The 19,388-nt window shown below is 37.9% G+C and overlaps 1 protein-coding gene across 7 annotated transcripts in view; it reads left to right on the top strand.

Annotated features, from left to right (window-relative positions):
• The window catches only part of LOC149022627 (uncharacterized), a 34,108-nt gene that overhangs the window by 12,839 nt on the left and 1,881 nt on the right, over positions 1 to 19,388 (top strand). Inside the window, exons 7-9 of one of the 7 annotated variants that reach the window (XR_016172442.1) lie at positions 236 to 388; positions 7,979 to 8,106; positions 13,789 to 15,830. The gene's annotated coding sequence lies outside the window, so the exon portion shown is untranslated. Of the gene's footprint in view, positions 1 to 235; positions 7,003 to 7,978; positions 15,844 to 19,388 lie in introns of those variants that run through there. The other 6 variants (XR_016172444.1, XR_016172443.1, XR_016172439.1 and 3 more) reach the window with 6 other exon arrangements.

Raw genomic sequence — 19,388 nt, 5'->3', positions numbered from 1 at the left:
GGTATAGAGGACTAACAATATCTATTTCTTATGTATTTGTGGCCGTCTCTGTATGTATGTTGGTAATTTTGTGTTTGATAGTGGATTTGAGAGTATGATACTCGACCAGATTGTGCTTTTGTTGGACATACTGTTTTTGGCAAGGTTCCAATTCCATCGCATATCAAGTTGATCAAACTGCCTTGGAAACTGTATTTTATTCTTACGGAGATTTCCTCTTCGGCTGGAAATGTAGATTTTCAAGGGCTCTTACCGGACCATGAGAAGATCTTCAACTTGAAGTATATAATCAGAAGAGCCTTTAGTTATCCACTTTGACATTGTATTGTGGCATGGGTTACTAGTTTACCACCTCTCAGGCATTTTCTTGGTGCTGTGTTTCTACTAGGTAATTGTCTTTGCTGCTAATAACGCGTCTATTTTTTGTTGTCATGCTGTCTTGCTGCAATTTTTCTTATTTTTATTAGGTCCATATTTGTAGGCACTACACTATACGATATATATCTTTTATGGTTTTCTTTTTGCATTATGATTTTGGGGCATATTAAGTTGCCCAGGAGATTTTTTTTGTCAGATTTGGAGTTGGCTTAATGCAACAACACAGTTGGAAAATACAATTCCATTTTTATAATTTAAAAAATGCTAGATTGTTTTATAATGTTGAGTAATTTAGTGCAACTTTTGTTTGTATTGTTTTATGTGTATTTACCAAAATCTTTGATCCAAGATTAGATAATGGTGAAAGGAAAGGCATTTTGGGTTTGGTATTATAACAAGTTCAATTTCCTCTGGGTATACAAAAGTAAGCATTCATGTTAATTTAACATTCTTTGGGTTAGAAATGGTTGGAAGGCATTCGAGGCATTATTAGGGAACTTTGGCAAATTTTTATAAACAGGATAATTACTGTTGCCCCCTGTACTACAGCTTAATTAAGCAGGATAATTACTGTTGCCCGCTGCACTGCAGCTTAATTACTATTTGATCCCCTACACTTTTTGAAATTACTAATACAACCTTAGACTTTACCTGTAATTACTGTTGCCCCCACTGTTAACTCCATTAGTTAAGTGATGACATGGCTGTTTTTATTTATTTGAAAATCCTAAGGTTTTATATTACTCTTTTACACTATATTAAATTACATGATTACCCTTAGCAATTAGCCTAATTTGGCCGCTCCTTATTTTTAGCTATTATGTATTTACTTTTCAATTGGGTCTTATTTTTTAGTTTTTGTTATTTGCTTATCAATTTGATGTTATCAATTTTAGCAAGTTCCTACTTTCATTAGTTTTTTACTTATGTACTGTCTGATTTGACATGATCAATTGTAGGAAATTCCTTTTCTTAGAAGAAAATAAAATAAAGAATTTAGGAAGTCTTTTTTTTGGGATACAAAGTGACGAGGACGCAAGTGTAAAATTGGTACTTCATATGGTTTTTTTCTAAATGAGGATAATATTGTCTTTTGGCTTCTTAATTCTAGAAGGGCCAAATAGACATTAAACATTCAACTGTAACGGGCTCCTAACACTGTTATAACTTGGGGGGGGGGCAGTAATTTTATAAAGAGCAGGTTCCTTTTACTAATTAAGCTATAGTACAGGGGAACAACAATAATTATCCCTTTATAAGATGGAATCATCTAGTTTGACAATTGTTAGATCCATAGAAAGGAAACAGGTTTGAATCACAAGGGAGGTCGTGACCCCAGTAAAATGAACTTAGGGTTGCATCACAGTGTAGGTTGCTACATCACCAAAAATTTGACCCGAGAAGTACCATGTGAGGTGGCAGGGAATAAAGATTGGCTTGGATAGTTATTTAGGGTAGCTATTAAGTAGTTTTTTGCGTTTGTTTTGAAGTCCAAGGGTAGTTTTCTTGGGACACTTGTTGGTTTGACTGAGAGAGTTGTTTGGCTGGTTACCACATGTAGCCTATAAAATAGGCATGGAAAAGGAAGGGAGACTAGGATCAACATTGACTCCCCTTATCTCTTGCTTGAGATGAGGCTTCCTCCATGAAGCCAACTTATCCTATTTTATCTCAATTTGTCATTAGGGAGTCACCAACATTCATTGAGCTATTGTCCAGAATGGTAAGAGATATTAAATGAATACGGTAAGCTGCATGAGTTATCAGCAGAATTGGAGACTGTTTTCTGTGATGAATGGTTTTTTGAGTATGGAAAACTTTTGGGTAATGTGCCCTAGATATAATCATATGATGGATGTTAGGTTATGGGTTAATGATAGGGTAAACATTCGAAGCAACATTACTTCTTAGAAGTCTTTTTGAAGACACCTTAAAATTTAGGAAAACCTTAAATTTCTTGGAGTGCGTCAGTAATTTGGACAATAGACAACTCAATCCTCTATGATTTAGTTGGTTTGATGCTGACTTGCAATGGTATTTATGATCTTCAAATGAACTCCAATATTCCATGTGAACATTATTTCAAGATATTAGACTGTCTGAGGGGTAGTGCTCTGATTGATGTTAATTATGTGGGTCAAACTGTCCAATCATGTCTAATAATGCTCCAAAATTTTGACAAATCTCAAGCTTTTTGTAGAAATTCCGATGGAATCTGGCATATTGTTAGTTAAATTGCCAAAATCCAAATCCTCAGTGGGCATAATTTTCATTTGGTTGAAAAGAACTTTTCTTCAGAATTGTTAATTGGAAGAAACATTCTTATCTTAGGCTGATTGGAGGTAAGGATCTGGGTAGGTCATTAAGTTATTCAGGCTTTTGCTGCATCTAAAAACAATATAGGCTTGTAGATATATAGCAGTACAGAATATATTTGTTTGTTAGCCCCCTACCTCAAATACCCCCCCCACCCCCAAATGAAGGGGGAAAAAAGAAGAAGGAATAGATTTGCTCATCTTATGAAGCCTAAATTATTAATGGCATGTTATTCAAGTGTTGGGAGCTCATTGATGCCTCAAATCAATTATAGACATGGGCTTAAGCAATGGCCAAGTCTTTGGGGGTTGATCAATGGCTTTTGCGTCATGCCAATAATGAATAAAATATTTAAGTATTTTCTTTCTATTTTTTATTTTTATTTTAAGCTTCTACATGGACTTCTGTAATCAAGTATTCTCTTGGGGTTTGCAGCGGTTAAGGAGGTTATCATGAACGTTCAATATGACTGCCCTAAATATACTAGAGCTGTGATCTGGGAAGTCTGGTTTGTTCACTTGAATCTCCTCTCCACTGCAATAGAGGCCTGGGATAAGCTAGGTGATGTGAACCAGAAATCAGCCCCTGGCTGAATCCCTGGAGTGGCCATGGCCACACCAAAGGGGTGCATTTAGGGCTGGCCCAACTCTCCATGAGGGGTAACTTGGTCAATTCCAGCCCTAATTATCTGCTGGAATTTAATTTCAGAATTTTGGATTTAATTTTCAGAAGCCTGCCTTATATAAAAGTCTTAGTTGATTTGTTAGTTGAGTTCCTGAGTCCTTAGGAGTCTTTTTGTAAAGTAGTACTCTTATAGATAAGAATTCCTGAGTCCTGCTGAGTCCTTTAGTTCTCTTTGGAGGGCCATGGCGGACTTTCAGATCTTTAGCTTCAATTGGAGCATTCCGTCCTCAAGTTCCAGCAGTCAATCAACTACTCCGGCAGCAGAACTTGAATCCAAGCAAATACACCAGCCAGGAAACCCTTTCCCCTCCCATCACAGACACCAAGAATCCCCTCCCACCACCACTGCTGCGATACCCCTAGGCAACACCCCCTCTCTTCCCTGTACCTTGTGGCACCTGTCCCTCTTCTCTTGCTCTCTCTTAGCCCCCCTCTCTTTTCCCCTAAGTCTTGTGTCAGATCTGAAAAGAAAAAAAGGAAAAAGAAAGAAGAAAGAAAAGAAAGAAGAGAAGAAATAAAAGAAAATTAAGATCAAGAAAGATTGCCCGAGAACTTACCAAGGAACTTTCCCTTTTCTCTATCCATCCTCTTATTCAGCGCCCCTAAACCCTTCCCATACCAACATTTTTAGTTTTATTAAACCAAATCTTCCGGATGTTTCATCCAAGAATTACCCCAACCCTTCTGATTTGTGATAATTGAACTTTCTAAATTAACTTTACATAGATCCTTTCACCCTGTATTTACTAATTTGAAATAATTCTTACCATCTAAGGGCCTGTTTGGTTACATGAATCCGGAGATTTCAAATCTGTGGATTCATGAATCTGAGATTTATGCCCGTTTGGTTGTGAAAATCTTTGGGAATCATGAAATCTAGAGATTCATCTTTTTACACTAAAAACGTGAATCTGTAGATTTATGGGTATGGGGGTGAAATCCAGAGATTTCATTGCCACTATAAAAACACTACACATTTGTGCATTCACAAAAAACACGTTGACCAAATATTTTTTAGGATGAATCCACAAATTTTATTCCACAGCCAAACAGTTAATTTTATGAATTATAACTCCATAGATTTGAAATTTCTAGATATTTGAAATTTCCAGACTCATGTAATCAAACAGGCCCTAAAGTATCCCCATGGAAATTTAGCAAAAACCCCTAGTGTTTTTCCAAACTTCCCATAACTTTCCTTTAGGTATCCAAGTTACCTTAACACCATCTATTAGCTTTTGGATCTTATTTGCTGAAAAGATCCTTGGCAAACCCTCAATTTTAGGGAAACCATCCTTGGAACCTTAACTCGAAAATTGGGTTTTACATCACTGGGCTAAACCTGTTCCACTCCCTTTCTTTCCTTCTCTGCAGGAGTTTGAAATGTTGATGTGCGGCCATAGGTGAAACTCTTTTTTGAATGTCCCTTCTTTGGTCCCTTTGCTTGTAGAGACAAGCTTTTAGATGTTCAATTGAGCCTTAAAATATGGTATCCAAATGCCTCCCATAAGGGATTAAAAGAAGTCCTTTGGCATGGGTTAGATTTGATTTCACTGAAAGAGGTTTCCCCTTACATTGCCTACTAATTACAGGTCTTTGAATGCTGGAACCAATGTTAACTCCATTGCCAGTCTGCTTGCCACAGATGGATCTTCTCGCTTACCAGTGTTACAAACATAAATACAGAAATAGTTGGTTGCTTTAGTGGTGTTACTCAGTCCATTTTCTACATCCTTTTTCCTGAAGACCTTGAAAGAGCTTTTTGATTGCATAAACCAAAGAAAATGATTTTGGGTTGTACAGTATCTGTTGACCATATACCCTGCTATGACAATTTTATCTTTTAATACAACAGCAATATGGCAAGTAGGTCTTTTTATTGAATAACTACATCCTTGAGCCCAAAGTTTTAACCTTTTCATAGTCGTACTGTCATTGACATGGGCGTTGCAAGTAATCAAATTGCTTTGTTGAGACCGCTACTGTTAGTAGCATTTGCTGCTGCAGAATAAATCGATTACAAAATGGGATAACGTGCTCAATTAGGCATGCAATCCTTGAGGGTTTTCTAAACATGTCAATCCCTATAGACCTCATTCGTCGTCACCCCTACTCAATATATGATTTATTAGTCTTATTCGCTATATGGTTTTCATTTTTTTTTTTGGGGGGGGGGGGTTGGGTTGTTGGCCATTTTGGATTTTAGCGGAATTCTGGACTTCGTTTATTGATTAAGTGGCATTACATTTATGGTTTTAGGGATGGTATTAGCATGGCTTTATTCTACAAAATGAGGGGGGGACCCATGATCCTGTTTTTGTTGATGACTAGAGAATGAAATAGTTATAAACTGATTACAAGCCGGTAACAAGAAACTGAATCCAAATTGTTACAAACTGTTAACATAAACCGAAACTAAACTGAAATCAATTCACTTCAAACAAAATCCAAACTGCAATTGAACCTATCCAAACAAAAACCAAGCTGAAACCAAATAGTCTTTAATTGATTGATTTCAATTTTCTTAAAACATGTACATAAATAGGATCGAACGAAGTCATGACACCCCTACAAGAGGGCGTCCCCATTTTGCAGCTTCAATTGGTCAAAATATGAGGTTTCTTACATAAGAACTGTGACTAGTATGCATTTTACTCAGGTAGTCAGGGTAATGTAAGGAATCCTTTTATATCTAGGTGATGCAGTAAAGAATGTCCAAAATGGTCAATTGGGCATGCATTGGTCCCATAGGTGCTTTCTATTTAAGCTTTATGTTTTTGGATTATTGATGTTAAGGGCCTAGTTTTTAAGCTTAAAAGTGGAGTAATGATGGCACAGTGTTAGATAATAAATTGAATGTTAGATTAGTTGTTGGGTGTTTAGTTCTTAGACAGAAATCTGTTGCATCCTCCACCAATTAGATGATGAACTGAGGAATTGAATTTTAAGATCTGTTTATTGCTTCTGGTGAAGTAGAATGACATATCATATGTGATTTCTTCTTTTTTTTTCTTCCTCTTTTGTTCCCCGAGAATAAATTTTCTCATGCTAGTGATATTTAAGAATACCTTCCACAAAGTAAGTTGCGTTGTTATTTTCGTTTTTTCTTAGACCCTAGCCATTGAAATCTATCTCCAGCCTAAACTACCCACTAGAATCCATTAGAAATCCATCTCATAGTCTATACTTATCAATTATCATCCCTTTCAACCAATTAAGAGTATACGTTGAAATACCTTCCGAGATTTAAGGTTCTAATCCCTTTTCTTGAATTCTCCTACTCCTTTAAATCTACACCAATATAACTGTTAGGACGGTCCCAAACTTTAGGAATCATCCCTATATACCATTACCTAAGTTTTCTTCACCATATTCCAATTACTTTTCATCTCCTATCTCAAAACCTACCCCATCCATCCATACACGACCACTATGACCTATGTTCTTATGTAATTAAGTTTTCCAGAATCTTATAACCTTAGAACCTTACTTTTTTATTTAATATCATGGAAAGTTGGCCCTAGTTGAACTTCTTCAATTGAGGACTGCATCACTAGGCCCTTTTGAAAGTATTCTGCTTCTGAACCTGCATGCATGTTTATTACTTGGTTGTCCTAGACTTGTCATGGAGCATTTCCTTAAGCATCTTCAAATCATATGTTATCATTTACAAATAAACATTCAAGTTGTAAAGAGAGGTATAAGATTCTCTTATAATGCAATATAAATTTACGATAGCCAGTGTAAATGGTAGAAACAATAAAATAAATCCTAGAAACATTTTGGAAGTGGGCTGGTGATGCCTATCAGTGAAATTCCCTGAAGTTACATGGCCTGGTGATGCCTATGAATTAAATTTCCTGAAGTTATGCGGCCGTTCACTTAGTACGATGCAAGGACACATACTTGAGTGCTTTGCTGGATCTTAAGCAATTTTTATTACCTCCTATATGTCATTGGAACTGGTTGCACTGAAGATACCAGTTAGAAATCAGTTGCATTGGAGATGTTGGTTAGAAGTAGAAGCAACCACAGTAAAGCATTTACATTTGACGTTTACATGAAAATTTTGTTGTGTTAATTTCATTTGTCAGCTAAACCTTAGCCTTTCAGTATTTCCTTTTTACCTTCATTTAGATAGATTTACTTTTTCCCTTTTTCAATTTCTTTTTTGGTTGGATTGCATAGAGGCAGACAATTCTACACATTTCTTCTGATTCTATCTTGTTTATTGCATATCTGATCAAAGCTTGGGTTAATTTTTTTTTTGTTCCATTATGATCTATCAAAAATCACAAGCTAGGTCATATATTTATGTTGTGTACATATGATTATTTAGGAACTATTATTTCCAGTGGTTATATCCATATATTTTATCTTCCATTCCAATCCCATCATAGAAACTAGGGCATAAGATTAATTTCACACTATATTGCTGATAGCAGTGGAGGATAATATACATAGGTGAGGTAGATGCATTGGAGTGCACTATTTGTTATAGTCTAAAAATTATGTCTGACCTACCTATAAAATTCATGTCATAATTTGGAATCCATTTCGTATCTGGGAGCTTCTATAGTCATTTTTTCTCATTATACAGGAATCCTTAGCTAGAATGCCATTCAGACAAGGAGTAAGGGATGGATAGAATTGTTACTTGCCTATGATTGTTTAGAATTCCTCTTGTTCCTCTTCCTCAAATCAGTTAAGGAGCAGCCAGGTAATTTGGTATGTTTCCTTACATTGCTTTTGTATAATGAATATTGGGTTTTCAGGATGTTGGCAGCTGTTTGCCATGTGGTCAATTCAGCATGAATGGTAGAGACTTCATTTTTTTAAATGCTTTGTAGGAATTTGTTGTTTGATTGCTTTCATTTTCACTTTTCGTGTCACTTATTATAGTCTGTGTTTATTCTAGTTGTCAACCTAGCACAGGTAGTTAAAGCGAAAGGCATTCAAACTCTAGGTATTAAAATAGTTTCATTTGTTATCTTGATGATGTTGAACCTAAGAACAATGCTGTTGTGAACTCTAGATGTGGATGAATGACTTCCTCAACTACATAGAAGGAAAGACAATTAACAATTATGAAGATAATTTGATAATTATTTTTAATCTTATGTGTGATTGGTTAAGAACAAAAAAGAAGTGAATCAATTGATGATGTTGGGGCAAAACAGGTATAATCACAAAGAGTATTTGTTTCCGAACCTTAGAAAAACTTGTATGCTTGTAAACATAAAGGTTGGCTAGAGGTTTATCTTAGTAGGGTCGATTTGTTGATTTCTTTTTTGCATCTTTGCTTAAGGATCACACTGCACTTGCGGTTGTGATCCCATATTACTTCCACACATTCATGGTGATTATAAGACAGCCAAGGTGCTTGTCTAGCCATGCGGTATATGACAATGTGTGATGCATCAGTGACAATTTATATGTAGTATCTTGCACCATAGAAGTCATATTATTGCAATATGATATTAGTGATGCTAATAATGACCTGACATGGGACTACCAACATATAATTAACGAAATGTAAGATTCACAAAAAAGAAGCAAACGGTAAATATAAATCAATGCAAAAATGTAATGTATCAACAAGTGCTGTTGCTGTCGACACAAGAAAGTGCCTAGCCACCTTGATTGTGGCTTGAGAACCCTGACAATTTATGTGGTATCTTGCACCGTAGAACTCATATTATTGCAATATGGTATTAGTTATGCTAAGAATGACCTGACATGGGATTACCAACATATAATTCACGAAATATAGGATATGATCATATTCACCCCCCCAAAAAAAAAAGAAGAGAAAGAAAGAAAGAAGAAAAGAAAAGCAAACGGTAAATATAAATCAATGCAAAAATGTAATGTATCAACAAGTGCTGTTGCTGTCGACACAAGAAAGAGCTTAGACACCTTGATTGTGGCTTGAGAACCCTGTTTCATCGGGAGTGTCTATCTATTGAATGTGAAGACCAGTGATAGATAAAGACTATTTGTCTGTTTTGGGATGATGCCTGAGCTTGGGACAAATCTGATTCTTAGATTGGCATAGATCTAGCTTTGAATTCTGGGTTTCTATGGCAGTAAAAAATTCTGAAAAATAAGAGGGGAAGGGCGAAAGAATGGGGTGGGGAAGAACTGGTCTTCAAGAGTACCTGTTGTAGGAAATTGTATTTTAACAAAACCACCTTGGGTATGAGTGTATGACTTACCAAGGATCCTAGGCCTGTTTGCCAAACTTAGGTTCAAATCAGGCAGTTCTCAGACAAGTAGCAGGCCTGACTAACAAAAAGATATTGGCTAATAATCAAGTTGTCTTTATCTCATTGATTTTTTCCCTTCTTCCTTTTGGGTCGGGGGGAGGTGGTGGTGGTGGTCGGTGTGTTTACAGATGTTTAATCAGCCTAGCAAGGCGATTCCTTCTTAGGATTGGACTTGAAAACCTGCTGGACTTAAGACTCCTATTGGAATTAGAGGCAGGACACTATAGAGCACCTTTAAATTGTTGAGGCTTTAGAAGTTGCTTAACTGATGATTATTCTGCCCCGGTTACTTAAATTGGACCAACTATTGACTCAAATTGAAGAAAACTTGAATCGTTGGTTCAAGTGATTTGCAGACTTGAAAACAAACTGTTCAATTGACTTGAACTTCAAAAACAAATTATTCAATTGAATTGACTAGAAGACAGGTATGGCGAATTTTGTGCTCCACTTCCCACTCGTGTTGGTCCATTAATTTGGGTGGTTTCAAGGGAAACCCAACCAATGAGGTCCCACCTATGCATGCATCAACTGTAGGTTGTTTCGTTACCAGAGGTCTCTTTGGTGCTGAATTGCATCACAATTCAAATAGGGCCCATTTGATTGTGCTGTTTTTTTCTAAAGTTGATGACATCCATCACCTGTCAGTTTGTGGGAACTGGATGAGTTTGTATTTCATGCAGAATTAGGATCAATGGACTTCCAGGGTGCTTGTGTTCATTGAATTTGATTGATGGTACCATTGGAACCATTAAAGCACCTGGCACCGTCAGGGCTGTCGCTACGTAACGGCAGTCTACCATCGGTTATTTGTATGAAGTATAGATGTGCCTGATTTTCCATCTTGATGATAAGAGCACAGCCTTGTACTCGATGCTTTCTCTCTTGCCATTACCCCTACTGTCGCTTTCTCTAAGGTAGGCTATGCTCTAGTTGTTCTGGTCTTGGCTTTGTGCATGCTTCTAAGAGATAAACTTCATTTTCTGTGAGGGTTTCAGGTCTCCGGGATCGTAGGAGCAAGCTAGATAAAATGTAGAAGACTGAGAGTGTGTAGGAGTTATATACTGAAGCCCAAGTCAACTAGCAACTTGGCGGCATTGCCAGGGTGGCTGAACCCTAAAGGGTATTTTGGTTATTATCCACTCCTAGATTGAGTGCTATCAATCAATTCTAGATATTTTGGAGAATCTCTATCTACTTCTACTTTGTTGTTTGGAGTCCTAGTTGGAATCTAATTTTGAAAGATTCTTTCTCGATAGTTGTTAATTTTGTTATTGTTTATTGGTCCTTAGTAGTTTTGTTTCTTAGTTGTTAATTACTTATTGAGTTGTAAAGGGATTCCCAATCCAAATTGGAAATCCTAGTTAGAGGCCAAGTTAGCATGAGTCCAAGAGTCTAGTAGTTGGGTATTTAAGGCAACATTCCCAGCCATATAATTCAGACTTGAATTATTGAATAAAATCTGAGACTGAAGTAAGTGTGGAGTTGTGGGTTCCTAAGAGAAAACCTACGGCTGAGTGATCTGCAATTCTTCTTGTTATCCATTTCCTTCAAGCCTAGGACAGCAACCTAATTCGAGCATATTACAGCAGCTACAAGAACCCCATCCAAGTAAAGTCCAAACCTGCCCCCTTCCTGTACCTCTTATAAGCCCACACAACCCTTCCCTATTCCCCCGGCAGCAGCTTCACGCCTCCACCCTCCTTTTTCCTTCTTCCCCTTTCTTGATCTTCCAACAGCGTAGAGTAGAAAAGAAAAGAAAAAATAAAAATGAGAGAAAAAAATAGAAAAGAAAGGGAAGAAGAGAAGAAATAGAGAAAGAAAGATCATGAAAGATTCAAGGATCATGCCTAACCATCCCAAGACCAACTGCATGCTTCCCCTCCCACCCCTTTATCCTATCCGAAAGCATCTCCTACCCATCCATCCCTTGTCTCATCCCATCTAGGTCTTGGTAAACCCTGATTTTCCACAATCCACCATTCTACGCTGAATTGTTAAAACCCTAAAACGTCCCAAATCTATCCCGTCTTATTTGATTGAAATCTTAGTTCCCCTGTCACATCTCGTTTGGTACAGCCAAAACCCTAACCTCCTCTGATCTTTCCCAAACCCAAATCTTCAATCCCATCCCATTGGAATCTTTGGGTGGTGAAACCTCTAACTGTTCCAATCCTAATTTATTTTGTTGACCCTAAACTTCCTCTTGCATTCCACAACTACCTTGTCCCAATTCCTTCCCATGGGATACCAAAATCGAGATAAAACCTCCCAGGGATTGTTTATTTGTTAGCCGCTACAACAAAGAGAGGATTCTGAAGACTGGCCCAGAATCTCGGTTACATCAAAATGAGACCTGGACCTGATAGGACCAGAAACAATACAAGCACAAGAAAACTTGGGGAATCCTCCAAAGTTTGTAGATCTATTCCCTCTTATGTGCTTGATCTCTCTACTAGAACCCTCAGTAGCAGGAATGCAATGCTGGACCTTGGATATGGCCAGCTTCAGTGATTTGCAGCAAAGATGTTCTCCTAGAATCACCTGCCAAGAGGGATCCTGCCAGAACTTGGTTGAGCGTACAGAGCTCTTCAAAATCTTTTTCCATCCGGGAACAGATTCCCCTCATTGTTTCCCTTTTATATTTGTAGTTAGCTTGTTGCTGCAGATCCTCAACCTTGGCCTTCATGAGCCTGTGGCGGTGGTTGGTGGGGCCATTGCAGAAGTGATAAGGCGCCACCTACAAAAGATAAAATGCTATGCGCCTTGAGAGATGGGAGGGAAGGGTTGGTAATTAGAAGAATAGCCAAACCTACAAATAAAATCAAAGCAGACATACTAACTGAACAGAATCCCCATATCTCAATCTTTGTGAATTCTGCCATTTGTGTGTTTGTCTTTGTAAAATAAAACACTAGGCATGAATATCTGAATTACCTTGGTGCACTTGTTTTTGAATGGCATGAAATGTCTTTGATTTTTTAACTATTCACACTACATTCTTCTTGTATGTGTATTAATTTATCCTATGCCCTTCAGAATTGTTCCATGTTTTTAACTATTCACACTACATTCTTTATTTAGTCCCGCGTTTGCCTGGTATTTGATCTTGGTGTCTTTTGAAATATCTTTTGTTCATTGAAGAGCATATTAAAAAGATGTTAATATTAAATTCATATATACGTGTATATAAACAAAATATATATTCAGGAGCGAATTTGAGATGAAATGCTGTGTTACGTATCAATCATCCATCCGAGAAACAACTTGAAAATTAGATTTCTTAGTGCAGGCAGAGTCCATTGAAGATTGGAGCTCTCCGATCTTCAATGGACTGTTTTTCTGAAAAGACGTGGTAACCTTGGTTTTTGAAATTTTGCAATGGCAAATGGAGGTCATAAAACATTATATTCTTTTGCTGAATGGAATGCTACTGCCATTGGTCTGAGGTGATGCAAATTACTGGGATGGGAAAGTTAAGGGGAGCCGATAATCGTGACTACTTTTTTCTGTCTCGTTGGTGGCAACTTGTAGTCCTAGATCTCACCAGATCTGATGGATGGATTGCAAAAGCTGACTTCCCAATTCTGTCACAGATTTTTGGGTATTCTTCGAAACTTTTAACCAATCTCCAGATGCTCATGGCTTAGGGGTTGAAAGTGACAGTGGAGATTAATTTGGCTAGACAAGCACTGACAAACACTGATGACCTTGGGTATTTGAATGCCCAATAAAAACATGTGTATTAGCCTAGGCAAACAAACAAAAACATTTTTAGTAGCATAGGCAAACAAAGTATGGGCACAAACGAACACATTCAGGTAGGTGGGGGAGGAAGGAAAAACAAAGATTTGTGTGAATAAGGAATGGGAAATTTGTGAATAAAGATTTGTTTTAACTGACGAGGGTATCTAATTAATAAGAACCAAAGCCTTGTGAATCAATGCCGTAACAGAACATGTTTGGAAGACAAACGTATGGCCATTAGATGCTTAACTTTTTTATTTTTTGATAAAGCAAAGCAAAGTTCCTTTTAACTTTTGTAGTAGAGGCTGTATCGTAGTTTCTGGCTCCCCTTCCGGGATTAGATTAGATGAACTGTTTACCTTGTTGCCGGATGTTTTATTTTTGGATGTAATAGGCAGTAAGTGGCGTCAGTTATCTTGAAGGCAGCACAACTAGCGGGTGGTGATTCAACATCTAATCTAAGATTTCTCTTTATATTAAACTATTGTGTTACAGTTGTCATTTCAACTATTTGTAAAAAAGAATAAAAAAGAATATTGTAATGTAGTTACATGATTCATTTGACGTTGATCCATTGACCCTCTCATAGTTGAGATGAACTGTGCAAAGAGAGAAAATCAGTGTTTGCAACACAACCCAAAAAAAGAAACGCATGTATGGAGTCCTAGTTTTCTTTGTTGGGCAAGTCACGGCTGGAGGTCATCTTTTTAACTATTGATCGAGAATTGAAATCTATGGACTGTCACTCGAGATTTATAAATTGCTTTGGGTTTGACGTAGAAGAGGTTATATAGCATTAGGGTTTTCTGAGGTTCAAGTCCACCTTCTGCTGGACCTGATTTCCCAGGTTATCCGTGTTTGGTTTAATCACTTTGTTTTAGGGGTTCAAGGTCAATGTAGGACCTTGTGGCTGCTGACGTTATGAATCTAGACTGGGCTTTGGGAAGCTCCTTGAAGGACCTGAAGATGATTTCTTCGAAAACCGTTGAATACTTAACTAGGTTGTTTCTTGCGACAGCCATAGGTGCCAGGCAATGAAGGTGAGGCTTCCCCACTTGGGGAGAGACCCGTCCAAGAGGATATCCATTCCAGTAGTGTGAGCAGGTTAGAATGCTGCAGGAGGTGTGCGCTGCACCACACAGCTTCTTTCTATGGGTATTAAAGAATGAGATGTGATCAATAGTTTCCTCTGTCGACTGGTTCCGGGGACATGGTGTCTCAGTAAGAATCTTCTTGTGAGCAGGAGCTGAGGAAGTAGCAAGAGTCCCTACTTTTGCATTCCGCATAAAGCTCTTCTTGGGAAGCTTTCGTTCAGCGCCTGAGGGGGGAGTTTTTCTCTTTGGTCTAGAAGTAGAATGAATGTCTTGTGGAGCCTCATCTTTCGACTTGTTGAGGAGATGGTAAACTCTCTTGACTAAGAAATGACCTAGCAGTGAAAAAAGGTAAAATTGTAACACAATGTAAACGATGTTGAGATATATACGCAACATCTAGATTGCAAACAAATGTAGCATGGAAAAATGGCGAGTCACTGAAAATTTGGGAGGAAGAAGTATGTTAATAAATGCATGCAAAAACTATCGTAGCTCCTTCAGGATCCACACCTAGGGAAGTTGGAGAGCAACTCCAGGGTGCTCGTTAAAATTTTGTCTTGGACCTCTCTGGATTAGGTGGGACCCTGATGGTTTGCTTGCTGTTATATGTCATCCAAATCTTTAACCCATCCTAAACCCTAATGTTGGAATAAGAAAATCGATTTTCTCAAGAAATGTGTGAATATGGACGTTTACCTTCTTAATTAAAAAAAAAATTCATGTGCTGTGAACAGTAGTGCAGCGCCCCAGTTTGACATCTGTCATATTCATAATTAGTGGCTCCGATTAAAAGGCTGAGTTTTAAGTGAGATACTCAATTTTATGATCCGTTTTAGCCAAAATCCACCCATTTTCAATGAAATTTTCGGTTGTTTTCCCGCCTTTTCAACTCCGTTTTCTTCACTCTTATTGCTATTTTCCTGTGTCTCTTCCTCATCTCTTACTTTCATCATCATTTTTGTTCCCGCTAATTTGAGAACCCCTTTCTTCATCTCTTTTCAATTGTAACTATTGATTTTTGAATACATCCTCAATTAGCAAAAGCACTTCTCTTTGAAAACAGCATAAACCAAGAGCTATAATGGGTTGGATTTTGCGGATTCTCTTGTTCTTGTTCTTCTCATTTTATTTATTTAATTATTAATTTTTTATTTGCTCCCATGGTGGTTTACCTAAAAATGATTTTGAAGGCTGCCTCTAGTTTGCATTTTATGTCGGTGTTCTATTCTTTTCTTGTCGAATATTTCTCTGTTGTTTAACAATTCAAGAAACATTAGAATTTGTCTATTTCATTTGGTGGGTTCTTGTTGACGAGTAGCAATTTTACTAATGTTTGTAAATCTGAGGAAAAGATGATCTGGGCATGCATAGCCTTGACTGCAAGGTGTATATGTGGTCTTTCCATGAAACAATTGTTGGGAAGATGCTATTTTATTGTAATTTTGAGTGGCATAAATCGCTTGGCCAGAAAGTAATTGCCTATGTCACATCCACCTAGCGGGTACCCTATTTGGAATACCCGAATGTGTAATCCATAGTCCTGAAGATGAAGTTTAGGAATGATCATATCCACTTAGCATAATAATATGATCAAAAGCAAGAACAAATCATTGTATTCAAGTAATTTAATAATTAAAGTCACGAAAGGATCACAAAAGAACATCGAGTGCCAGAAAATGATACCAATCAAATGTAGAGGAATTAGTTTAGGAAAGAAATCATGTTGTCATGAAAGAAAATCATAAGAAAAACAAGGTTAAGAATCATGTATAAGGAACATAGCATTAATGGAATGAAAGGGGGTTTATACAAATGCAAAGAGGCAATAGAAGAGGTGTTTGCAAGGTTGCAGTCCCTTCTTCATAGTCCCAACAACAAGAATAAGATTAGATAAGAGTAGATTAGAGAGAAAATGAGGGATTACATACCTTGGAGATGAACTTAGAGAAGAGAAATTAAGAATTTAGCAAGAGCACTTCACCAATACCAAGGAGAGGCCCAAGAGGAGTCTTCCCACGTTCTCAGAGAGTTCTAGCAATAGAATAGGGTTATAACTATGAAGTTCACTTAAGTAGAGCTGACCTAAAAACCAAAGATTCTCGGATTTAATAAGCAGCTGGTTGACTGCTTGGTCGACTGGCAGGTCGACCAGGCACTGACAACAACTCAAGACAGGAATTGGAGGCCAAGATCAACTCAAAATCAAAGGGGCTTCTTCCTACATCTCAATTGACTAGTCTAGGTCAGAGAATTACTTTCAAATCAAGTTCGAGAGTGCATTAGGTCCATCAACTAAACTCCCCTTCTACAAGGTGCAGTTTCTTTTCAAACACTAACAAAGCTTCCAAGTATGGAACACCATCATCAATCTCCATGGGTTCGGAGTCAAATGTCTTCTACTGAGAGGGCCCACAGATGTCTTCTTCCTTCACTTCGGGTCTTTGGACCTACAAACATCAAGGTTTCCGGGTCAAGGTCAGGGTTAGGCTAGGGCTGAATTTCACAATATGAATCATCAGCTTGGTTTTCATAGTATTGACCATCATAATCATCAGTACCTGCAAGTAAGTCTAACAAAAGATATTGCAAAAAGGAGTGAGTCCAAAAGAACTTAGCAAGTATCCAATCACAATAAACATCTTCCCACACATTCCAAGGCAAACATAAAAGCAATGACATGAAACAAGATGTGCAAGTATGCTTCTAACTCTATGTATGTATGTTGGTCTCTATCGGCAGACACGCTTTAAGTCATAGCACCATACTCATCTGGGTGGGTCTCAAATCACTCTCCCTCAGCCTTCCCGGCATCTTGGGTTCTCCGTTTGGTAAATGGGTCATGAAGGCTGAAACCTTCCCGGACATCCTTGGCTGGGGTTTAGGCCAACACTCTCTCACATCACCTTTGGCCTGCGTACTGGCGCATGTACAGGGATAATCTTAGCCCAATGCAAGTCATTTACTGAGTCATATCTACTTAGGGTTTGATACGTCCATTCCTCGCTTCCCGTGATCCTTTCCGGTACCTTTCCCACTAGAGTCACCGTCTCCTTCTCAGCTATGTAGACTCTTAACCCTATTGGTCAGCTACATCAAGTTAACATGAAGTTCCCATATCTTCTCAAGGATCATTTCACCAGTCTTGATGTCCAACGGCCCATGTTCCACTTCTGCAACTGTACCAATGAATGACCCCCACAATGTGATCCGTATCCTCTCACGGATATGATTCACCGATCTTGAGCGCCCACAAATCCCCATTGCTGCCACGAGTCACTTGGTCTCAATTCCTCTACCGATAGGGTTAGATATGCCAAGGGTTTACCTAGCCAAACACTTCTAGACCAATCCTAGGTATGTCAACTAGTAATCAGGAAAAGCGCCAAGGGGCACCATAGGAATGTGTCCCATACCACCTCCATTGGCGTCCAATGATAGAAACACCAAAAGGGCATTCCCCATTCCCTAATCACAACCTAGGCATTCACATCACACAAGCATATCACACTTATCAAAATCAAGTCCAAACCATATTCACATCATTCATAATTGAATCCAGTATGTAAGTCACAATATGAGTAACCTACTGTAATTGCTGAAGTAATGTAATATAAAGAAAATAAAACAACTGTAGCTGAATCATACATTCGAATCATATCATAACAAGGTATGTAAATATGCATATTGTGAGTGGAGTACTCACCTCGTATTCGACTTCATAAACTTCAAGAAAGAGATCAATGGGCAAGTCCAAGATCACCAAAATAACCCTAAACAAACATGTGAAATCCAGCCCAAACCTAGCTAGGACACCCTATTTGTTTTGGGTGAAGAAAGACTTACTTAATGTTAGACCTTGATGTTGGACCTTGATTTTCGTGTTACTATCTTTGGAAGTCTTAAGAAGTCATGTCAGACCTTTCCCTTAGGGTAGATCCAATGGCCTGAAGTGAAGGAAGAAGTCTCTATAGGCCCTCTCTTTGAAATCCAGCCATATCCTAACCCTAACCCTGGACCGGAAACCCCGTTGTTTGTAGGTCTGAAGACTCGAAGTAAAGGAAGAAGCCAACTATGAGCCATCTCAGTGGAAGACATGGTGTTTGACCCATAACTCATGGAAGTTGATGATGGTGTTCCATACTTGGAAGCTTGTTTAGAACTAAAAAGGAAACTGCACCTTGTTGAAGATGAGTCTAGTTGATGGACTTGAAGTATAGTTAAACATGATTCGAAGGCATTTTTCTATACTAGGTAAGTCATATGTTGTGTTGGGAGAAGCTCATTGGGTTTGGACTTTAATTGTTTTGGCCTCGTTGACTTGCTAGGTTGACTAGGTGGTTGATTGGGCCAATCGACCAACCACTCGACCAATATAGTCAGAATCTGGAAGAATTTTCCGTTTAGGTCTATTGGTGCTCTATTTAATATGAGTACGAGTTTCATAGCCTCCTTTGTTTCTAAAACCCTCAGAGAATATGGGAAGACTCTCTTAAAGCCTCTCCTTGGTGATTTTGAAGAACTTTGCAAGATCTCAAGCTTCTCATCTTCGATTCTTCAATCTAAGGTTAGTGATATCTCTTGTGTCATATAGATCTACTTCTTCTATAATTTATTCTTTATGATTGAGACTAAGAAGAAGATGCTACATCCTTGCAACCATCTCTTCTATAATCTCCTTCCATTATTAAGGTTTTATGACATTTACATTGATCTTCGCCGTGATCCTTGTAAAACCCTCATGAAACTATGATCACTCTTTAGATTCAATTTCTTAAGCATAATAGATCTGTTTTGCATGATGTTTTCATGTATGATCTCTTGCTTGTCATCTACTAGAATGAGATTTGATCATCTTTAGTTTTCCTTTGGATTCATAGCATATTTTCATCGAAAACTAGGG

This window comes from Hakea prostrata, chromosome 3, assembly GCF_041222555.1.
Source record: "Hakea prostrata isolate BN-2017 chromosome 3, UWA_Hpros_2, whole genome shotgun sequence".
Taxonomy (NCBI): domain Eukaryota; kingdom Viridiplantae; phylum Streptophyta; class Magnoliopsida; order Proteales; family Proteaceae; genus Hakea; species Hakea prostrata.
Note: the sequence above shows the minus strand (reverse complement) of the source record. Positions and strands in the feature narration are given on the sequence as shown.